The 25,068-nt window shown below is 35.3% G+C and overlaps 1 long non-coding RNA gene across 1 annotated transcript in view; it reads left to right on the forward strand.

Moving 5' to 3' along the window:
* The window catches only part of LOC133523737 (uncharacterized), a 191,245-nt gene that overhangs the window by 116,473 nt on the left and 49,704 nt on the right, over positions 1-25,068 (forward strand). The window contains exon 3 of the long non-coding RNA XR_009800274.1: positions 7,815-7,842. This is a non-coding gene — a long non-coding RNA (uncharacterized LOC133523737). The remainder of the gene's footprint in view (positions 1-7,814; positions 7,843-25,068) is intronic.

Consider the following 25,068-nt stretch of genomic DNA (forward strand, 5'->3'; position numbering starts at 1 on the left):
TAATTTGGTTTAGCACTTTAATAGACAGTATTTGAGGCTCGCGGTGGTAGAAAGAATCCAGGCTCCTCTTATTTTAAGGTACCAAACCCGATATTTGTACTTCGTATGTTATGTGCAATAAAGTTTAAATAAATGGGTATTTTCTGTTGCTATGAATACTCGTATTTAGTATTTTTCTGGTGTACCCAACTAGGCTCCTATGAAATCTCAATATCCATGCTCATCATACGAATAAATGCCCTCACCTGGATTTATACCATAGGCTTCATAGGCAGGTTTACATACACACTACATAATTTTTACATACAGACTTCGATCATACTTCGGTCATATTGGTCAATTTTGTGCTTCCTGACAAGTAGAAACGTTTTAGTACCAGGGAACCTAGCCAAAATGACAATTCTTAGAAAATGCTTGTGCTTGGCTATGTGTAGCAGGTAAAATTCGCTTTTCAAAACAACCAATCCATCAGATAATAAAGAATTTCTGAAGTGCATACTGGACTCTCACTTGACTGGTTTTGTACTCAATAGTTAGGCTGACTGTACATCGAAGACTGCCAGGAACAAATTGCTTCTATAATTGCATTCGACTGTTCCGTGACGGAGTCCATTAGATATCAATTTGGGTACATTTTATATTGTTTCTCTCCTCGTTTTACCGTCCTGTTTGATCGGGGTAGGTAACGCTGATGTTTACATATATTCTTCCGTTTTAGTATGGAAAAACCGTAAATATACTATTGAGATATTTTAGAAGTTTTAGTGTTAATTTTAATATAAGTAAAACATAAGTATTAAACATAATAAATGCATAAAAAATACTCCATTAGTTGTTTTGCTATCCATAAACCTGAATCAAGCAATACCTAACTACTCAGTTATTTTTCTGATGTATATTAAACGCTATAGGTACTCGTAATGTATAATAAAATCTTTTTTGCATTGTTACTTTAACATTTTAGTTTAGTATGTACTGTTTGTATTTTTCATTCACAAATAATATATACTTAAACCGCTACTATCACATCAGGATGTCAAAGATGTCTGAGGCATGGCATATCTGAAACTGGCATATATCATTTTAAGCATGGTTCAGGCAAACTGGCCGGAACGCCAGGTTGGCAGCAGTTGTAATGTGTAATACAATTGTAGTGGCGTTCATGCGGCGAGCAGCGCATATGCTGGGGCGGCGAGCGTAGTTGTGGGACACACGCCATCGATCCATCGATATCGATATTTCGATTAAAATTTTATTGCATAGCAACGGTCAGACAAATTTATAAAATATTCATATTCACCCCGTTTGACGATATGTGTTTTAGGTTTTGTGTGTAGTATTAGCATTGTAATTAAGAAACCTGTGAAGCGTATTCTGATTGTAATAATAGGTTTTGAATTTGATCTGAATTTGTTAAGGTGTGATCTGTCAGTGTCAAAAGTGACGTTTCTGCTTGAAGAACTTTTGACACTGACACCATATCCATTTTAATGTTCTATTTTCAAATAAGTTAATATTTTAGTCAACAGCTTCTCTCCAAAAGCTTTGGGATAAGAAAGAAAATAAAAAACTTATGTTAGCACGTAACATGTACATAAATAGGCTTAATTCTTTACACGATAACCCTTGCATTATTCTAAAGAAATGATATGTAAAAAGCGAAGAACAAAGACGAACTAAACACGAAAGTACAAAAACAAAAAAAACGGCCATGAGCATGTTGGGCCATGCTCAGTGTAGGTTTACGTAGTGACCCGTCAGTCAAAATAGACTTTTTTCAAAAACTCATAAACGGCTTAACCGATCATGTTCGCTATAAATTTCCGTAAAAGTCTTTACTAAGATTCACTTTCACGATTTTTTTTCATATTTTTTGGTTTTGGTGCAAAAGTTAGGGACCCAAGTTTTTTTCTTTCGAAGCGATTATTTCTGAAAATATGATGTTTATTAGAAACTCATTATGGAAGCCCTATCCAACGACACCCCAAACTACAATGTTGAAGCAAAAAAGAACATTACCACTTTTCGTGTAGCCCTACCCTAAAAATATTTTTTCTAGTTATTATTTTATAACTATTAGGGTTCCTAGCTGACTACGGAATCCTAAAATAAAAACATTATTTAAAAAAAACGCTGTAAATTATAAAAGCATTTCCCCTCCCAATCATAATAATAACCCTCGACCCAATTACGTAATCTATCCATCGATAACATCGTATCGATAACGTCCCCTCCCTAGCCGCCTGTCATTAAGGGTGATCCATCAAAACGTCCGCGTGGATTTGGGGTGGCGTGTCTCCCTTAAGGGGAGACCGGGGAGGGGGTAACAAACAAAATTAGATATTCGTGCGGTGTCCCCGCGAAGTGGCGAGAGCGTGCTGATTGATTGCTTTTACAAAGATTTACATTTTTTTGTAGGAATGTGTTGGGATTGAGGAAAATTGTGGCTAATCGTACTTAGTGGAAATGTACTGAGACTTGTGTTTCTTGTCGAGGGCCGTATCTAATTCATTCTTCACTTTTGAGACTACGTTTAAACTCCTGTAAATCATTGTAAACATCTGAAAACTGTAGACACACAATTTTATAATGACTGATTCAAGGAAAAGATTTAAGTTGGTGTAATTAAATAATATCAGTGAACTTTAGATTAAAATAATACCTGCATATTTACGAAATATACTTTTACATATAATTCTTTCCATTTCATTATTTCGTGGATTGTTCATTGAGTCATAAACCAAAATAGATGTCATATAGGTACCAAAGAAAAAGTGACCAAGCCCTCTAGTGACCAAGGTTGGAACCGAACCGGCGTCTTCAGCTTACGGCCCGATTTGAACTTTAAGGTAGGTATACGTCAAAAATTTCTAAAGGTACGATCATATGGATTGGATATTTCTTGAAGAAACCTCACTTTTGACACTGACATATCATATGTTTAGCAAATATATGACGTATCTAAAAATCGAATCGGGCCGTTACGCAGCTAACGCCCAGGACCTCAAAGCCACCCTGCCGGCGGTACCCGTCCCAAATTCACAAATATATGTAATTTTTGAAAGGCAAAGCGCCTTTGACTTTTTCTTTCGTATATGACATCTATTTCACTTTATAATTTAGGTATAACTTAAAAACCCTATCAAAATATTAAAAAAGTAATATTATTTGTTTCCTAGGTACTTTTAAATCAAACTGACAATATAAATAGCGAACGCATTGCAATAATGTAAACTTTTGTTGGCTATTTAACGAACACAAATCACCATTTTGATTTGACTGTCCAATATGCTGTGTATATATTGGACAGTCAATAACAAAACTTCGGTGAAACACAGGCATTAGGCTACATATTTTGAAACGGGTCCCTCACATTTTTAAAGTAGAAGATTTCTCAATACATTTGCTCCATAACGAGAAGCTTCAACTGGAGCCACGCGCGTGGACACACAGACTCGACTAGTGACCCGTTCATTTAATATCGACAGTCAATAAGCTGAAGTTAATAAGCAGATAATTGTCGACTAAAACATGAATGTACTCAAAAGATTAAGTTTCTAAAATGTCTAGACAGGAAGGGGCAATAAACTCAGACAAGTTAACATTGTATTGCAGCAATATTTTATTGGGTTATGAGTCTGTGCCTTTTTGCTGAAAGTGTCAATGATATATCTATACATAGATACAACATATAATATACAATTATTATTATTAGCGTATTGTTGTAGCCGGCTAACTAGAACGGCAAATGAAAACTAGGTTCTTATAGTATAACAATATAATAGTCCAAAATATTTACAATAAAATAAACTAATATCCGTCAGTAGGTCTCGAGATAAAAGAAGAAGTAAGGGCTGCAACAATCGCGTGTGCTTAATTTTTTAGTTAGAAACTTTAGAAACCTATTTCAAGCCTCATTTTGTGAGAAAAACCAGTGACGTACAAATAAAACTTGGACATTATCTCTAAAACAAGACCGATTTCAGAAAACTTTCTGTGACATTTTAGTCTCTAAATGCGGTCAAGAATACATCTTTAAAAACCCCTTCGGGTTTTATCAACCCACGGTGTATACAATTATTCAACTGCGTTAGAGGCAGCTCACATATGAATTATTCTTTTATCACAAATATATAATGAGAATAGAATAACATTAATAAAAGTTTACGTTCAGATTTGTTCAGTCATTCAGAGAGAAAAAACAAAAGAAGCGCGGAAAGGCTTACTTTTTAGGGTTCCGTAGCCAAATGGCAAAAAACGGAACCCTTATAGATTCGTCATGTCCGTCTGTCTGTCCGATTCTGTCACAGCCACTTTTTTCCGAAACTATAAAAGCTATACTGTTCAAACTTGGTAAGTAGATGTATTCTATGAACCGCATTATGATGTTTACACAAAAATAGAAAAAAAACAATAAATTTTGGGGGTTCCCCATACTTAGAACTGAAACTCAAAAAACCTTTTTTCATCAAACCCATACGTGTGGGGTTTCTATGGATAGGTCTTTAAAAATGATATTGAGGTTTCTAATATCATTTTTTTCTAAACTGAATAGTTTGCGCGAGAGACACTTCCAAAGTGGTAAAAAGTGTCCCCCCCCCCCCCCCCGTAACTTCTAAAATAACAGAATGAAAAATCTAAAAAAAATATATGATATACATTGCCATACAAACTTCCACCGAAAATTGGTTCGAACGAGATCTAGTAAGTAGTTTTTTTTAATACGTCATAAAAATTAAAAAAAAATTTTTTTTCATCAAACCCATACGTGTGGGGTATCTAAGGATAGGTCTTCAAAAATGATATTTAGGTTTCTAATATCATTTTTTTCTAAACTGAATAGTTTGCGCGAGAGACACTTCCAAAGTGAAAAAAAGTGTGTCCCCCCCCCCTGTAACTTGTAAAATAACGGAATGAAATATCTAAAAAAAATATATGATATACATTACCATGCAAACTTCCAACGAAAAGTGGTTTGAACCAGATCTAGTAAGTAGTTTTTTTAATACGTCATAAATGGTACGGAACCCTTCATGGGCGAGTCCGACTCGCACTTGGCCGCTTTTTTTACCACCGCCCGGCCAGTGCGCGTGGCGCCGGTGGCTGCACTATGCAGATTTGTCATGTTACATTGTGAGTACTTTATTGTGCGGTATAAGAGCTAGTTATTTAATTTTAGAAAAATACAATACAAGGTGCCTAAAGGCCTACCGCGGAAAGTACTCATATTGGATTTTTCTAAAATTACATAACTAGCTCTCTCATCATGATATTCCCCCATGATAGGCCCCATGATTATAATGTTATGTTAAGTCCGATTCTATAGATTGATCGAAAGCTTTGGGGATCTTACTGAACCTTAACCTTATAATTTGTACTAGACTTAAATCGACCTGGATATGAACCGTCATCACCTTTTGTATTGTTTTCGAGCTCCCGATACTTCGACGCAACCACATGCATCTTGTTCACGGGTAATTGAAGATAGCGGGGTGGGTGTCAAAGTTGTGTAAGACCGAGCAGGTCTGATGAAACTAACTAAACTAACTGTCTGATTTAAGCTTAGTGAAACTAACCGTAAATCATTCAAATCATCTAGACTACAGAAATCAGAATAATTTCTAAACGCTACTATTGCTAACCATTTTTAATACCTTAACTAAAGAGTCTTACCAAGTACATAAACTTTCCTTTTGGAATCGTTAATGAAACAACTCCTTAATTATTATTTTAATTGAAGAAGCATCCCAAGACCTTGAGAGTCAAAGGATGAAACAAAGGTACACAGGAAATTTGTGTCATTCTATATAAAAATAGACCTTACGGCGATTGGCGTTTACGTCCCGAGGTGTCGCATTTGTATTGAAGAATCTTCAAAAATGGTGGAAGCAACAACATGCTTAGGTATTTTTATTGCAGAAAGGCACGTTTTATAAGTCTGTAAGTATTCCTTTAGTGAGATGGCACAATGAAATCAATGAACTAATACTGTTTGCCAATAATTTTGATAACCAAGAATGGTTGTATGTAAATATGTTAAAACCAAAAATTCTTACCTTCCTGAGAAAGTTTAAAAGCGCAGTAGTTTACTGGCTTTTGCTTACTTTGATATCAGTTAATTCCGAAAATGAACTCTAACATGATGGAATTAACGAAGCAGAAATAGGTAGTTTCCGCAATTAATAACAACAACAAAGTTCTTTCCTTGTCTGATTAAAATGTTTCCATATGAGCTCCACTTTTTATTACTCATTGACTAAATATTTTTATGGTCTAATGCCCACTGCGTTAATCTGTCCAATTTTGAACATATAGAAAAAATACCACTGCGTTGCCATAGATTCAGGATTTGTCACATGTCGTAGTAGGTACTGTACCTACAATTTTAAACAAATAATTATTCAATTTCCTACTTAAACTATTTTCTGAGTTTGAATGAATATTCTTCCCTCGGAATTTCATTTAGACGACGCGCGAACTCACATGGGATTGTAGTATCATTGCGAACTAGGTATTGAAGTTACATCCAATTCAGCCGACCGGTCGAATACCACATACCACTAGTTTTTGCACTGTCTTAATGAGCCCTTCGTCAAGATTAATAAACAGAATCGAAAACTATATTGGCTCATCTAAGAAGAATAAAACACAAACACCCGTTTATACCTAGTCCGCCTCCCAAATGAGCCGCTCCACCGACTCCCAGATTCCGTTTGTTTTCCTCTAAGATGCTGAAGTTACCTAACAAGGAAACTTCAGAAGAATCTCGATCGGGTATAAATTGCAATTTTATTAAAAAGTTGCGCATCTCTGCAATTTTTATTTGTTCGAATTTCATTGGAGTTTGAAGACTTGTTCGCTTTGGAATTAATGGATAATAAAGATGAGTGCCAAATTATTATTAAGTCTTCAAACTCCAATGAAATTCGAACAAATAAAATAAAAAATAGTTTATGTCTATTCGAAGAGGAACCTTCTTTTCGAGGAGCGATCATCTTAAGTGAACCAGATTTTTTTACACATACAGACATGATACATGCACAGTACATAATACTTTATTGAACGACTTCCACATAGTGTATAAAAAATATATGGCCGTATGTTAGTTTTACCACCAACGTGGTACATAAAAGAGGGCACTTATTCTGGTTCGTCCAAGACTGACTCTCGTGTTCGATGGGCAGTTGAAACAACGCCCTTGGACAAGACAAATTGCACAAATTAGTCTTGTAATTATGCAATAGGGGTTGTGGGAAATTGAGAGGAATGCAGCGGACGGCTCGGACATAGTTCTGGGCTTATTCACCAACCTTAATCTCATCGCATGATCACAGTCATGGTAAATATGCGCAAATAATAAAATAATATGATTACTAGTGACTCTGTGAGCTGTAGACCTCGCAAGATCCTCCTGGCTCAACCATTTGGAAAAAATTCCAAAAACTTACGTAAAATTTTAAGAAATGCCTATAACTACTGATCGAACCTGCTCACCAAATTTCACGCGATACGGTTGAAAAATGCGACATGTAAAGTAGAATATTTTTATTTAAAGTAGAAAGAAGTTTTACCCATGCTGAAACGGATACTCTCGCTTTCACTCGGTCAATAATAAAGTGAATTAAAAACCGGTAAATTCGACATAAGTAAATTACAATGACCAAAGAATTCAGAAATATGCAGCACAGTTACTAACACCACGTGCAGATCGTGCGACGGACTGTATTCGCCCACAGGCCCTCTATTGTTAATAGTTTCAGTTTATTATCTAATAAACATCATATTATAAACTAAAATTTTTGTTCTTGTTTCAGATCTTCATTTCAAAAGGACTCCTAAACGGTAAGTGTCGTCTTTAGTATTTTTTTGTGGAAATGTGCCCATAGGAACGGGTTTGGCAACTTATCTTAAATAAGATTTTACTTACGAATAGTTAATAAGGAATCTGTACCTATAACCTTATTATCAGCATAAACCTCATGTTATTGTATGTGCAAAGTTCCATTACAATCCAACACGTACTTTCAAAATAAGAATGAAACTCCTTTTGCATGGGAAGGTGAAATTTGGCAGCATGCTGCGGACTCTTAAAAGCTAATTTCTTTCGGCGAAACAGTTTTCTGTTGTATCTCATGTTCCAGTATAAAGTTAAATTTCATTAGAGGTCATTAATGCTAGTGTAGGACCGTGGGACCCTAGAGGATAAAGTATTTTATGCCTTAGTTTTAGGCAAAGAGATTTAAAATAGAGATGTATTGTCAAAGAAAACTTTGTAGCGACAAAAATTAACTGCCATCTTTCGACACATGATTAAAACTTTTAGAACGCCATTTTGACTCATTTTTATGATATGTGTTCAATTTTTTAAATATCAAAAAGTGGCGCCATATTACCGGGGACTACCTGAAGGTTATGGCGCCATCGCTCGAAACGATGCTGCTATACCTTTGGCCTTTGATCTATTAGATGACGCCACTTTTTGATGTTTAACAAATTGGACACATATCAGTAAAAGAATAAGGATCAAAGTCAAATGGCGTTCTAAAAGTTCTAATTATGTGTCGAAAGATGGCAGTAAATTTATGTCACTACAAAGTTTTCTTTGACAATACACCTCTATTTCAAATTCTCTTTTGATTTTAGGTAAGAAGGAAAGCAACAAATATGCCTACCTCGAAACCTAAAGTGGCTGGCTATTGGTTACCTACTTATGTCAATAGCTTTACTACCGTCTGTGTTATGTCTGACAGCCACAATAAGATTATTATGAAGACAATAATATCGATAATATAGCAAATCCGATGTTACATAGAACATGTAGATCTTCAAGTGGATATCATTGGTCCGCTGATGTGTGGAGCCGGGATCCGACGTGACACAAAACACGTGTTTTGTTCTATTCGTAGTCAGAATTATAATTCACCGATTTAGAATAGGATCTTTATATGTTTTATAAAAATTAGACGACATAGTAAAAGACGCATTAATATGTGTTGGATAGCATTTAGATCGTCTGTTGAAGCCATCTATGAAGTTGTCTACCGTTGCAAGCATTGTCTTGTACAAGCGCGAATCTTTTGAAGATTTACAAGCATGTTTATTTTCTGTGAAAAACGGTTAAAAATATGTCTAGAAAAATAATCATCAACTTTAAACGGCGAAAACAAGTTCTGATACACGAAATAAAATGCGTTTTTACTGGACACTCCGATGCATTCTTCCGTTTCTTTTTTTTCGTTATTGAACATCTCAGCCTTTCTTTAGAACATACTATGTTGGTAAGGTTTAGATTTCTGCGAAGAGAAACGAGGTTATAACCATCTTTTAGTACATACATTGATATAATTTATTTCAATATCATATGACCTACATATAAAAAGAAGCCAAAAGTAATATTACCTCTAAATGAAATATATCAAATTGGTATCGATCGACCATAATTAGGTACCTACCTACTCGTAGGTGCGTACCTAATACCTATTCACAAACTAATATTGTTATTATAATGCCCGTTTTTTGCACCTTAATCATTAATACACCTTCCACCACATTGATTACTAATTACAGACCCTTTAAACACCATTAAAACAATTATGAACCATCGAATGGCCTATGAATACCGCCAGCGCGCGCGCACGTAATCCAACCCACGTGCCCACACAGCACCATTATCTAACCTACCTACTCACGTAAGGTCGTATGTAACGCTGTTTTCATACTGACGTACTATCTTCTTCCACAAACACTGCAAACATCCCAGGAGTATAAGGACGTATGCGTCGTGGTTAACAAACAAAGATAAGGCCTTTTGTATATATACTACTTTAATCGCACACAGGAAGATAGGGCTGAAATGGCTGAATAAACTTATTGATGCTCCGTGTGTGGTCCGATTATCGGTACCTACCTATTATACCTTATGAATCAAATACCTATTAATATAAATACATACATACTTTAGGTAAGTATTTAGGTACTCCGACATTTACTTAAGTACAACTTTCACTGCTTTGTTAGGGTTCCGTAGCCAAATGGCAAAAAACGGAACCCTTATAGATTCACCGTGTCTGTCTGTCTGTCCGATTATTTGTTGTTTAAGAGTCACACAAATCTTGGTTTGGTTATTTATTCGAAGCTCGACATTTTGGAGAAATGGATTGAGCATTGTACTTCGGTCAAAGAGAGCACATCTCCATTTTACATACAACCAAAATCATCTTGTAATCTTAGTTCCTTTTTACGAGTTTTAATTTAACTGGAAGCTTATGTAAGGTAATTGTAAGTTCAGACAGAAGCGAATTCTGAAGACGTCGGTTTGAACCGACTTCGGCCATTTGGTCTTGGCCATGATTATAGTTTACATGTAACATCTGTTTCAATTGATAATTTGTATTTGATATTTATTAATTACCACAAATAAAACAAAAGTAATCATAAATAATTGTATTTCTCCGTGGCTACGACGGCAGCGGCATGGGTCGAATCTTCTCAAGTAGGTACATGTACCTATACAAGTAGGTATATGGAATCTATTAAAGGCTTACGGCGTCCTCTGTCCGTAACCGGTGGCCGAGCAGTCAATGATAAGGATGCTGGGTTGATTCTAGCCCTAGCCATTAGAGGATTCGGTTAATTTTCTTTTGATTATGAGATCTATTTGAGTTTATAAACATGGAGGGTTTCTACTTGAAATAACACAAGTTAAAATATTATCATAAAATAATTTGTTTTTTCCTAGTAAAAGTTACTAATTGCTACGAATCTTAATAAAATACAACCTAAGATAACGACTCTATTAACTTCGTGTCGTATAACAACGGGCACAAATCGCACCCCGGCATTCAAGACACTCAATTTGATTGATTGTTAATTTCTCCTCCGATTCTACAAAAACACCCCCCTTTAGGGCGAAGGGGGACATTGTTTATATTAAAGTATATCGAACCAAGCGATCCATCACGGAACGGTGCTCACAACGCTTGGCGAGTTGCCTCTGAGAAACTCTAATTGCAAAAATATTATCTTAATTTATTGCCCGCTTTTACTGCTAAGGGTCATTACTGTTCTACAATATACATAGGTTTTATCTAACTCTGTATGTCTGTCTATCTATTACCACTCCACGTTTAAGCCGCAGAATCGATTTAGATGAAATCTGACATGGAGATAGTTTCGAGGAGCGATGAAACATATACCTACATAAAATAGTTTTTAGGGTTCCGTAGCCAAATGGCAAAAAACGGAACCCTTATAGATTCGTCATGTCCGTCTGTCTGTCCGATTCTGTCACAGCCACTTTTTTCCGAAACTATAAGAGCTATACTGTTCAAACTTAGTAAGTGGATGTATTCTATGAACCGCATTAAGATGTTCACACAAAAATAGAAAAAAAAAACAATAAATTTTGGGGGTTCCCCATACTTAGAACTGAAACTCAAAAAATCTTTTTTCGTCAAACCCATACGTGTGGGGTATCTATGGATAGGTCTTCAAAAATGATATTGAGGTTTCTAATATAATTTTTTTCTAACGTGAATAGTTTGCGCGAGAGACACTTCCAAAGTGGTAAAATGTGTGTCCCCCCCCCCCCCCCCGTAACTTCTAAAATAACAGAATGAAAAAACTAAAAAAATATATGATATACATTGTCATGCAAACTTCCACCGAAAATTGGTTTGAACGAGATCTAGTAAGTAGTTTTTTTTTTAATACGTCATAAAATTTAAAAAAAAATTTTTTTTCATCAAACCCATACGTGTGGGGTATCTATGGATAGGTCTTCAAAAATGATATTTAGGTTTCTAATATAATTTTTTTCTAAACTGAATATTTTGCGCGAGAGACACTTCCAAAGTGAAAAAATGTGTGCCCCCCCCCCCCCCCGTAACTTCTAAAATAACAGAATGAAAAATCTAAAAAATATATATGATATACATTACCATGCAAACTTCCAACGAAAATTGGTTTGAACGAGATCTAGTGAGTAGTTTTTTTTTAAAACGTCATATAATTAAAAAAAAAATTTTTCATCAAACCCATACGTGTGGGGTATCTATGGATAGGTCTTCAAAAATGATATTTAGGTTCCTAATATCATTTTTTTCTAAACTGAATAGTTTGCGCGAGAGACACTTCCAAAGTGGTAAAATGTTGAACAAAATCTAGTAAGTAGATTTTTTTTTAATACGTCTTAAATGGTACGGAACCCTTCATGCGCGAGTCCGACTCGCACTTGGCCGCTTTTATCAATTAAAATCATCATGCAGTGGGATACTAAATCAGGCTTACTAAAAAACCTAAAACTATCATCACCCAAGTAGACGAAGTCACGGCAAAAGCTAGTATCCATTTAAATCCACTTCATTCAATCCAATGGGCTTTCTCGATTACATTCTAAAGCAGCATGGAGTTCGCGTTTTTTGAAAGCGACTGCGGCAGAGAAAAAACTATAGGTTTTATTGGTATGAGCCGTAAATAAAATGATATTTCGTATATAATTTCAAAAAACTCATAGCTACGAACCGGCATTCGATTCCGCGACCTCCGGTTTAGAAACTGCACGTCTAACCGCTAGGCTACCAGCGTCCCTTAAAAACTAAAATAAGGAGGTAACTTCAAATAAATAAAAACCGGCCAAGTGCGAGTTGGACTCGCCCACCGAGGGTTCCGTACAAATTTAACTTTTTTTTACAAATTTATAGTTTTCCGGTTTTTTCCTGTATACCTGTAGTAAGACGATATTACTTGCCAAATTTCATAGTTCTAGGTCAACGGGAAGTACTCTATAAATTTCGATTCCCTTGAGAGTGTCGCAATATACGTTTTTTTGCGGCATAAACGATCGTATCATTTTTTGTGTTTACTTAGACGTTTGATTTGTTCACTGCTTCAAAGACCAGTGGACCAGACCATATGGTTTTGATTTCATCTCGATACCTCAACGCGTTGCCGAAATAAAGGGTCTTGACAGACAGACGGACGGACGAGCGACAAAATGATTTTATAAGGTTTCCGTTTTTTGTCTTTTGAGGGAAAAACTTTAAAAGGATCAAGCATCATATAAGGCTCATGCTGGTTTCTTTTAAAAGTTGAATTGGTCTTCCTTACATCGTAAAATACACCTATTGGGTGTAAGAATGTCGCTAGATGACGCTAGTGGGCTGCGGGAACAGATAATAATGTTGTACTTGTGGCCGCCATTTTCTATGCAAATGGTGCAATGAAGACATTTGACGTCGTGGAATAAAACTGCTATCAAACGCGATGCAGTTTAAGGAATGTTCGCTGAAACACTGTGCGCTTATTTTGATATGGTAATTATCCAAGATATCGTCTTTTGAATAATCGGCTGTAGATTTATTGCGCACACACAATTAGAATTTTTAGTCTTTGACACCAATTACGATTTCTCCTCCTTAAATTACAGTTCCAAATACAAAATACAGATTTTAAAAATCTGCTCTTGAGTTGATATTACTCTAACTCTCTTGCAAATATTATACTAGTATCTCTGACCTGTAGACCTCTCGAACCACCATGAAAAAAAATCCAAATCAATCATCAAATCTGCTCACAAAATTTCACGAGAATCGGTTGAGAATTACTTGTAGTGGAGAACATCCGAAGATCCGAACATACGAAAGCATTATTGCCCAGCCTAGACCCAGGCTAGACCAAGCCGGAGACGGGCTGGAGCATCCGACATGTTATTTTCTATGACGTGGTGCTTTCTATAGAAAACGAAGCGCTGGAAGCTCCGGCCCGGCCCCAGTCCGGTCTAGAGTGAGTCATATAAATCAGTAAAAAGGCTCACTACACTCTAGCGAACAGTTCATAACCAGTTCCCGCGTCCACAAACATAAGCTGTATGAATAAAGCCTCTGGCCGTGTCGCACTTTTATTTACACAAAGGAGACAATAATATAAACGTGTGGAACGAGACATGAGAAATCTTTACTTATCTTTAGCTTTTTCCTGGCTGAATCCTAAATATGTATTATTAATGAAAAAAAAACCGATTTAACAATTTGCAATTTAACCAACTTTACGTGTGTTTATTACTCTTGAAATTTCTATGGGATAACATTAAAGGCACCCTTTTTCAAATAAAAGAACAATTTTTGGAATGATTCACATGAGAAAATTATCCTCGAAAAACCAACATACAATGCATTACATGGCGCAAACTAGTTAGACCGATAGATGGCGCTGTACACAATTATACTTAGTTTAGGTACTTCTGCTCAAAAGTATTTCGTCTTTGTAGTTACACAAGACAATTCAAAGTTTGTACGGAACCCTCGGTGCGCGAGTAAATCGAACTCGCACTTGACCGATTTTTTCTAAATCAAACTAAATTAACTAAATCAAACCGGTAAATATGAAATGATAACTAAGTAAGTACTTTTAATATTATGGATACTACGTACATCCATTTTAGATAAAATCATTGGTACAAGTCACATTTCTAAGGGCTCCTCTACACGATGGCCCATCGTACGCCAGTCTAAGGGACTAAAGGGACGCAGCTAAGCAGTGGAATGAGATAGCAATATCACTTGCTCCCTCTAACGTATAAATGCGTCCCTTCGACTTGCCTACGCTGGGTCATCGTGTAGAGGAGCCATACCTTACGATTTAACCTCAATTAAAAAGTTAGACACCTACGTGACTTGGTATGACTGTAACATCAAATCTCTTTAGCCTTGCGTCGACGCATAAAATATAGTATCGCTCTTTTATTTGCACTGTGACGTCGATCGGATCGTAAAACGTCGGACAAAATAATGCGATATTATATACTACTGCCATTCTCAAACCCAAACTCAAGCAAAACTAGTCTTTAAAAACTTGAAGTTAAGGAAGTTTGTTTTAAAGATAAACGCAAATTGTTTTTGTAACGCAGTGTGAAATGAACTGGATATAGAATTTTACAATTCCTATTACGATTTGCTATAATATATTCAAGTAGATATGCGTAATTCGATATTATTCCTACTCGGTTCGAGACAAATTTATTGTCTGTAAAATCTTATTTGTTTTGTTACAATAAAGTTTAAGGTTTGAGATTATCTGAGATAATAAAACGGTTTTAGTACATTTCAGTTTCAAGTTTAGGAAGCCCAGTGTGAAAAGAAACCCAGAGTAAAGATGACCTCGAGAACTGTAACATTTGTTAGAACAGTGGTTATATTTATAATGGTTTTCTGAGGCAAACGCTTGCTTTAAGAAAGAAGGAATACCTAAAAGCCCCGTTGTAAACGGCACAGCACTTGGCTACTTGCTTCGGCACATAAAAGTCTTGTAAAAACTGGGATCGTTATTCTGCTTATAGCAACAGCCTGTTTGAAATTAAAATTTAACAAACACATTACAAACGCTAGCCTCTAATTTTGCCCCACCACGCGTAGGTCGCAATTTTATTTATTTAAACTTTATTGCACAATACATGAAGAGTACAAATGGCGGACTTAATGCAGAAGGCAATCTCTACCAGTCAACCATGAGCCAAACCGAAAGAACCTAATTGGTGCAGGGTCAGAATACAGAGTAAAATGACAAAAAAATATCACAAAATTATATAAAATTATACGTACATAAATAATATGATACATAAATATATACCCATTGTGAAACATCATGAGGACGACCTTTGAATCTTGTCAAACAGATGCTTGCGCAACATGCGCTTGAAGGAGAATTTGTTCTGGGCTTGTCTCATAGAGAGAGGAACAGTGCCGGGCCGCGGAGTAACAAATTTGAATTTGGAACGAAGGTAATCTGGGGCTGAAGGATCAAATAAAATTGAAAACAAAGTGAAGAGAACATGCAAGGATCGACGTTCACGAATAGGGAGCCAATTAAGTTTTTTGCGATAAGCGGAGATTTGCGGAGCAATTGTGACTATAGAAAACAAAAAATTGTATTGACGTATAAATTGCGGAAAACAATTTTAATGAGTTTTCACTTACGGTTATTATAATACGTAGTAGGACAGCAGCCATTATCAATGGTAAATAGCGCATAATGCTAAGCGTTATATGCATGTTTGTATCTACGATTCTCTATTAATTTAATGGGAAAGAGATATGCCTCTAACTATAGTACAAACAATTACAGATAGATATTATATCTCTATTTGTTGCACTATCACATACTTTTGGCACGTTCTTCTATCAGCTTCTATTGATGCAGACTATATGAATATTAATAATGTACGAGTATGATGGCGTACATTGAAGGCTAAATGGTATCTCGAAATCCAATTTTATGTTTCAATATTTGTCTCAATTAAAATGGACCAATCAACAATGTGATAGACAAAATTGTGATTGCGCATAAACAAATACTGATAGATACACTCACGTTTGTTTTATTAATAAATCAAATACTGCCACAGTGCAAGCCGCAAATGCTAGTGCGAAATAAAAAATACACACTTCCAATAACTTACCCGGCAAAATCCGACCGGAACCCGACCGGAAGTGCCGGCCTGCCGGAAGCTCACCTCATTTCCGGGGCTACGGAGAGATATCCCGAAATTCAGCAACTTAGTTTTCGGCCAACTTTGATTGCCTGTAATTTGCTTTTGGCCCGAATTTCACCCTGTTTAGATGAAAGGGACTATCTTAAAGAACTTTTATGTTACTTAGGTCATTTTGAGTGTGAGCATAAAAAGGGTTGATGACCTTTGGGACACAAAACTGATTATTAATGCTATTAACCATCTAAGGCAAATATACCATCGAAATGTATAGACTTCTTTCAGGCTTGGTTCTTGAGTCGTCTGCCCTCCAGCTTTCAGGTCAATAAATAATTTAAAGAAAAGTTAATTTGGCTATCTTTAGCGAAATAATATAATCCTTTTTAAAGGGCTTTCAAAACTTTAGAAAATATATTAAGCTTTGAACCGTTATTTGAAGCCTAACATAAATGAATAATTTGAGAGTAGCGAACTTGATTTCTTGTAACAGATCGGTCAAACCACGAATACGCCCCACTCCATCCCTACCTTGTGACGTCAGGTCCTGTGCACCAGGTGGGGCAACGAGGCAGGTAGCGCTCGGAGCCCTCGTCATTGGCGTCTTGTTTGCCGTAGCAATCGGTCGTTTTATAAAAACTTAAATTATTGAGTGGTATTTAAAATATTCAAAACGGTGTTACCGTTCGGTATTTAATTAAATTATTTCCAAAATGGACCACGATACAGGTGAGTCATCTGATTCATCAGATTCTACTAGTAGTTCTTCCACGGATACTGCCCCTATGGAAAATACCCCGAAGCCACCCGCGGAGGCACGGGAGCCCGGACCTTCGCAAGTTGGAGGCAAGAGGAAGACTGCGAAACGCACAAAGCGGCGCAAGAATAAACGCCGTCGCATGGAGTCTACAATAAGGTATTTAAGTAAGCAAGTAAGTGGAATATCAAATTTCATCACGAATAGCACTACCTTTCAGCCTACCCTCCAACCTGTGTTTCACTCCACACCTGTTGTAGAGGAATTTTATGATTCTGACGGCGTTAGTGCAAATGTTAGCGGAGACCTTTTTGATAATGGTACTGCGGGCACAGCGCCCGCGCCCCCGCCCCCGGCTCGCACCGAGCAGCCTGCACCCGGGTGCTCATTTCAATTGCCGCTTAATACTGTTTTGAAAGAACCGACTATTCCTAAGTCGAGGCCAGACTTAGTTAACTTAATTAACAACATTCAGCGATTTAATTCGCAGGACTGGGATAGTGTGCGCTATGCAGATGTACAAAAACAATACTGTTCTTCGCCAGGTTTCACTTATCTAGAAACGAATGATGAGCTCAAGCCATTTGATAAGTCTAACTCGCTAGCACTTATTGAACGTGGGTTTGCTACTATTACGCAAGCCCTTATTAAACAAAATGAAGCGGCTCAGAGCGGTTTTAAAGATTTAGTTGATTGGTCGAATTCAGGGGCCCAGATTACTCCCAAATTACTGGAGGAGAAATTAAACGACATTTTTGTGCAAGGTAGCTTTCAGAAAATTAGTAACGATGTTTTGCAAATAGCTTGTGGCCATAGGGCCGAATTAATACAACAAAGGCGCGATAATATGTTACGATCAGTCAAGGACAATTTTCTGAAATCTAGCTTGAAGAAAATTCCACCCACTTGCGAGAATTTATTTCATAAAGAACAGTTGGCCAACGCTATTGAAAAAGCCGGTGGGTCCTCTAAAATATTTTGGCCGCCCAGGGCGCCTTCCAGTCATAAGGCTGCTGCGCAAGCTCAGCCACAACAGCAAGCTCAGGCCATGCCTAGTTATGCTAATACCTATCCAAACAAAGCACCTCCTTTGTTTAATACTAATTACGCATACCCTGATTACACAAATCGGATGCCATTGCCCAATCCATTTGTGAACTATCAATCACAACCTCGCGACTACCCTCGCTTTAACCAAAAATATAACCAACAGACAAAGCCGTCTCGACAAAGGGCTAATAAAGGTTTTCAAAGTAACGACACCTTTACCAATAGCTACCGCGGAGGTAGGTTCTCAGGCCCATCCTCATCGCGAGGGCAAGGTAGACGGAAGTTGTGACTCGAGCAATTTTCGGGCTGGCCGTTTAATGGATTTTGTAAAACATTGGAAGGATTTACAGGCTCCAAATACCTTAATCCAAATAATTCAAAATTTTCGGATCCCTTTTATAGCCAAACCCCCTTTAATGGTGCCAAATGTAGTCACTCATCCCTTGATGACTCCCAAAAGTTGCGAAATGGATCTCATTATAAATCAAATGTTACAAATGAGCGTGTTGGAACCTGTAGATCCCAGCCCCAGCTTCGTATCCCCAATGTTCATAATACCGAAGAGCGACGGGTCAGCCCGCCCGATATTCAATTTAAGAAATCTAAACGAGTACGTTATAGTGAAACCTTTTCGCTTAATGAACATGCACAAAATACCAACTTTCTTGCAACCGCGCGACTGGCTTGTAAAAATAGATTTATCAAATGCATATTTCCATCTTCCGATTGCCAAAGCACATCGATGTTTCCTACGGTTAGTTTACGACAATCAATTAATGCAAATGACCTGTTTACCTTTCGGCATAGCCTGTGCCCCAAAAGTCTTTGCATCCCTCACAAATTGGGTGGCTCAGTTACTCAGGGAAAAGGGTTTTCGAATAGTTGTTTACTTGGACGATTTTCTAATGGCCAATCAGGACCCCCGAATTTTAGCCAACCAAGCTTTAGAAGCAACCCGCCTATTAGAATACCTAGGCTGGCAAGTCAACTATGCCAAATCGATACTGACCCCCCAAAAGAGCCTCCAGTACTTGGGCGTGATTTGGGATACGCACAGAAACGAAAAGTCTCTACCGTTTCAAAAAATGCAAAGCTTTCTACAAAAAACACAAAGCTTGCTAAATCGAAAAACAGGCAATCTAGTCGAAATTCAGAGTCTAGTAGGAATGGTCAATTTTGCCAGCTTTATGGTACCCAGGGGTCGTTTGAATCACAGAGCGCTATTAAATCATTGCCAAAGTCTATTGCTCAAAAATCCACGCCATCTATACCCAATTCCATCACATGCCTTAAGCGAGTTAAAATGGTGGTGCGCAAATCTAATGAAAACTTCCCCAATTCATTACCTCCCTACAACCAGTTATCTAGTAACGGACGCATCGGGGCAAGCGTGGGGAGCCCAGTTAGACAATCTCAAGCTGTGGGGTCTCTGGACTCCAGAGGAAGCAAAACTTCACTCGAATCAGCGCGAAATGTTGGCAATCTACTACGTTCTAAAAGGTCACGGTCGGCACCTAGCCGGTGCCTCTCTTTTAATTCAATCAGACAACAAAACGGTAGTTGCTTATTTAAGAAACGAAGGGGGCACAAAGTCACCTTATCTGATGGAGATTTCGCATCAGATATTCAGAATCCTAGACCTGTTCAAGATTCACATGGGAATCCATTATTTACCAGGCCGGTACAACGGCGAAGCCGATCACTTGTCTCGCCTTACGAGGCCTCCCGAGTGGCACCTGTGCCCCAAAATAATGAATCGGATTTTTGCGAAATTCGGCCGTCCGTCAATAGACCTATTTGCGTCGTCAGTAGCCCATGTCCTCCCAATATACGGCACTCTGGACCTGACGGACAGACAGGCCAGCCTTTACGATGCCTTCAGCCAAACGTGGGATTATCCCCTAGCGTGGGTATTCCCACCCCCGTTTCTCATACCCCGCGTGCTACAACACCTCAACAATGCGAGAGGGATATATTTGTTGGTAGCCCCACGTTGGTTGAAAGTGTTCTGGAGACCAGACCTCAAGAACAGGGCCCTGAGTCCTCCGTTCACAATTTACAACTTAGACCAAGTTCTGGTGGACGCGACAACCGGCCTTCCTCCTCCCATGATACAGGACATGACTCTGGAGGTCTGGAAATGTGGGGGTGGTCAGCCAGCTTGAAGGGGTGGTCACAGGAACATATACATTTTTTACATAAGAGTTGGCGGGATTCTTCCATTAAAACTTACAAAAATTCCTGGCAAAAGTGGTGCGTTTGGGCTAATACAAATTCTGTTAGTATGTCAAATCCACAGGGGGCCGATTTAGCTAAATTTTTAATTGATCTTCACCTTAAGCAGGGTCTGGCCTATAATACTATATTAGTATACAAATCAGCAGTTTCAACTCTATGTGATCCAAACCTAAATACCCCTCTTAGCTCACATATACTGGTACGCCAGGCATTAAAATCTATACGAAATTCGAGCATTAAAAATAAAAAGGCTCCTATATGGGATACAGACGTCCTTGTACATTGGTTAAAGAACAATAATTGCAATGAGGATAGTTTATACGAATGTTCTGCTCGCGCTGCTATTTTATTATTATTATGCTCTGGTCGTCGGGTACATGACTTGACATTATTGGCTGTAGGTGATGATAGCTGTATTGAGGCTGATAATTCCATGACTTTCTGGCCAAAATATGGATCTAAAACTGATACTGTAGTAAATCGTCAATCAGGATGGCAAATTTTTCAAAATAAAGATAGTAAAGTCTTGGATCCATTATTTTGGATAAAAAGAGTCGTTTTACTATCGCAACCTAGACGTAGAGCTTGCGGTGTTGACAACTTATTTTTGACAACGTGTGGACAGCCAAAGGCTGCTTCACGTACAAATATATCTGGATGGATAAAAAAGATCCTACTGCAAGCCGGTATTAAAGCTAGTGCTGGCAGCGTCCGGCCCGCAGTAGCATCTAAAAGTTGGGTTGATAATATCCCACTAGATGAAATTCTAGCCAGGGGAAATTGGAGGTCAGAAAATACATTTCTTAAATATTATTGTCGACCAGTTCAACTTGCTAATTTGCCGTCACAATCATGTGCTAATTTATTTACACCGGTAGGTGAATGATAAATATAATTGATATTGATATGATTTAAAAATAATTATATCTAAATGTTAGAATGAAAACTGTGTATTTAATCTTGACAGTAAATGTACTTACATTAAACTTGCTCATTTTGTGATTAAAGTGTTTTTGTGTACATACATATAATTTAATTTCTTAAACTAATACTATGATTCTATAATTTATGGTGATTCTCTTGTATACATACTACATGATACTAGGCAGAATCAAAGATACTTATGTAAAGAGTAATTAATTAATTTAAAGTTATGGTATAATTACATATACCTAATTAGCATTATTTTTGCTTTCATATACTTATTTGTGCTTGTCTGTAATTATTATAAAATAAAATAAAATAAAAAATAAAATTTGTTTATTTCAGACCATCAGATTATTGCAAATGAATATCATTTAAATAAAAGATTGTCATACAATACACATAATGTCTTTTAAAATTCTAATATTCCCTATATTCCTAATCACATTGGCGCCATACAGTGCACCAGGCGATATCAAACAGATCTCAAATTATTCATTTATGTTAGGCTTCAAATAACGGTTCAAAGCTTAATAGCAGCGTTTTACCTACCATTAAAACGCTTATTAAGCGATAACCTTATTTGAAGCCTAACATTTAAATCCTGCCTGGTACATTCATATTTGAGAGCCAATGACGAGGGCTCCGAGCGCTACCTGCCTCGTTGCCCCACCTGGTGCACAGGACCTGACGTCACAAGGTAGGGATGGAGTGGGGCGTATTCGTGGTTTGACCGATCTGTTACAAGAAATCAAGTTCGCTACTCTCAAATTATTCATTTATGTTAGGCTTCAAATAAGGTTATCGCTTAATAAGCGTTTTAATGGTAGGTAAAACGCTGCTATTGTATAATATTGTTGTTGTTGTTGTTTTTTGACGACCGGTTTGGCCTAGTGGGTAGTGACCCTGCCTACGAAGCTGATGGTCCCGGGTTCAAATCCTGGTAAGGGCATGTATTCGTGTGATGAGCATGGATATTTGTTCCTGAGTCATGGGTGTTTTCTATGTATTTAAGTATTTATAAATATTAATATATTATATATATCGTTGTCTAAGTACCCTCAACACAAGCCTTATTGAGCTTACTGTGGGACTTAGTCAATTTGTGTAATAATGTCCTATAATATTTATATTTATATTTATATTTATATTTATATTTATATTTATATTTATATTTATATTTATATTTATATTTATATTTATATTTATATTTATATTTATATTTATATTTATATTTATATTTATATTTATATTTATATTTATATTTATATTTATATTTATATTTATATTTATATTTATATTTATATTTATATTTATATTTATATTTATATTTATATTTATATTTATATTTATATTTATATTTATATTTATATTTATATTTATATTTATATTTATATTTATATTTATATTTATATTTATATTTATATTTATATTTATATTTATATTTATATTTATATTTATATTTATATTTATATTTATATTTATATTTATATTTATATTTATATTTATATTTATATTTATATTTATATTTATATTTATATTTATATTTATATTTATATTTATATTTATATTTATATTTATATTTATATTTATATTTATATTTATATTTATATTTATATTTATATTTATATTTATATTTATATTTATATTTATATTTATATTTATATTTATATTTATATTTATATTTATATTTATATTTATATTTATATTTATATTTATATTTATATTTATATTTATATTTATATTTATATTTATATTTATATTTATATTTATATTTATATTTATATTTATATTTATATTTATATTTATATTTATATTTATATTTATATTTATATTTATATTTATATTTATATTTATATTTATATTTATATTTATATTTATATTTATATTTATATTTATATTTATATTTATATTTATATTTATATTTATATTTATATTTATATTTATATTTATATTTATATTTATATTTATATTTATATTTATATTTATATTTATATTTATATTTATATTTATATTTATATTTATATTTATATTTATATTTATATTTATATTTATATTTATATTTATATTTATATTTATATTTATATTTATATTTATATTTATATTTATATTTATATTTATATTTATATTTATATTTATATTTATATTTATATTTATATTTATATTTATATTTATATTTATATTTATATTTATATTTATATTTATATTTATATTTATATTTATATTTATTTATATTTATGAGTGCATCGGTCTGCTTTCTATTTTATGTAAAGAATTTGTATCGGGTATAATGTTGTGCGCAGTACGGCTGCCGATAGGGTGGCTTTAAAAAGACCGTTGTGATCGAGGTCCTGGAGGGAGATCTATGTTCAGTCATATATAAGTCATACATATGTCATAATATAGTTAGCTCGATCACGTTTCTCCTGTCACATCGCAGAGTTAAGGAAATCAAAAGCTAATTTTAATCCTTACAGGCGTGATACATTATTTCCGTACTTGAGACTCAAATAAGAAAAACATGATATATTTGTACCCGGGTCGTTAACTTTTATTGTTTTGTCCACAGAATGGACCTTTTTCTAAAATGTTTTTGAACCATATATATAAATATTTAGAAAAATAAGTAAATATAGGTGGCATAGTTTTTTTAATTGAATACTCCTAAAAGGGATATTGTATTTTAAACAATAAGGATCAGTAATACAGAGATACACTTTAATATTTTAGTTGAACGACGATTCTCTTAAGAGTGAGCGGCTTTGGTTTCATTGCACCTAAATATCATAATGCCATTGTATTTATATCTCCTAAATTTCAAAACAACTTAGTCCCAAAATGCCTAAATATCAAATTGTTTCCTTCTTACAATGGCCGAATGTCATAATGACTTTTATTCATATCGTCCAAGTCTCAAAATACCTAAATGTCAAAAAGTATGTTTCATCAAATACCGAATAATCTGATGGATTCTATTCTTTTTTAAATATACTAAGTTTAATTAACAATCTGCCGGAGCTAAAGACGGATAATATTGGATAAAATAGCACTCATGAATGTCGGTAAGTTGACATTTAGGTATTATGAAACCACGTCAATTTGAAGTTTAGGCATTTTGGGGATGTAGTAATTTGAGAAAAAAAGTTAAGCATTCTGAGATTCAAGCAGTTTGAAACTATTCCCTTTTGAAATCTAGGAATTTTGGTAAACGGGTAAAATTAAATTAAGATTAAATGAAACCAAAGCCAATAAAGATATAGAACCTTAATACGTTCGGCCACTTTTAAATATTTTCCATTGTCCATGATTTTTCAGTATGTCATTGACACAATGAAAAACTAGGTTTATAGGTTTTCGGTTATTAAAATTTTTGCAAAACCAAAAAAATTTTTTTTTCTTTTTTTGCTTATACTCGATACTTATAAACCTAGAATATATTATGCTGAAGCGATCGACATCAAAATCAAAGTGATTTATTAAGATTTAGTTAATGGAAACCGTTTTCTCCCGAAATGGAATTTCATAGAAATATTACCGTTATTTCGTTAGATTCAAAAAGATATTCTTCCCTCTTAAGAGTGACACGAACCTAGTCGCCGCAATACAACCGAAACGCTCT

This window comes from Cydia pomonella, chromosome 12 (genome assembly GCF_033807575.1).
Source record: "Cydia pomonella isolate Wapato2018A chromosome 12, ilCydPomo1, whole genome shotgun sequence".
NCBI lineage: Eukaryota > Metazoa > Arthropoda > Insecta > Lepidoptera > Tortricidae > Cydia > Cydia pomonella.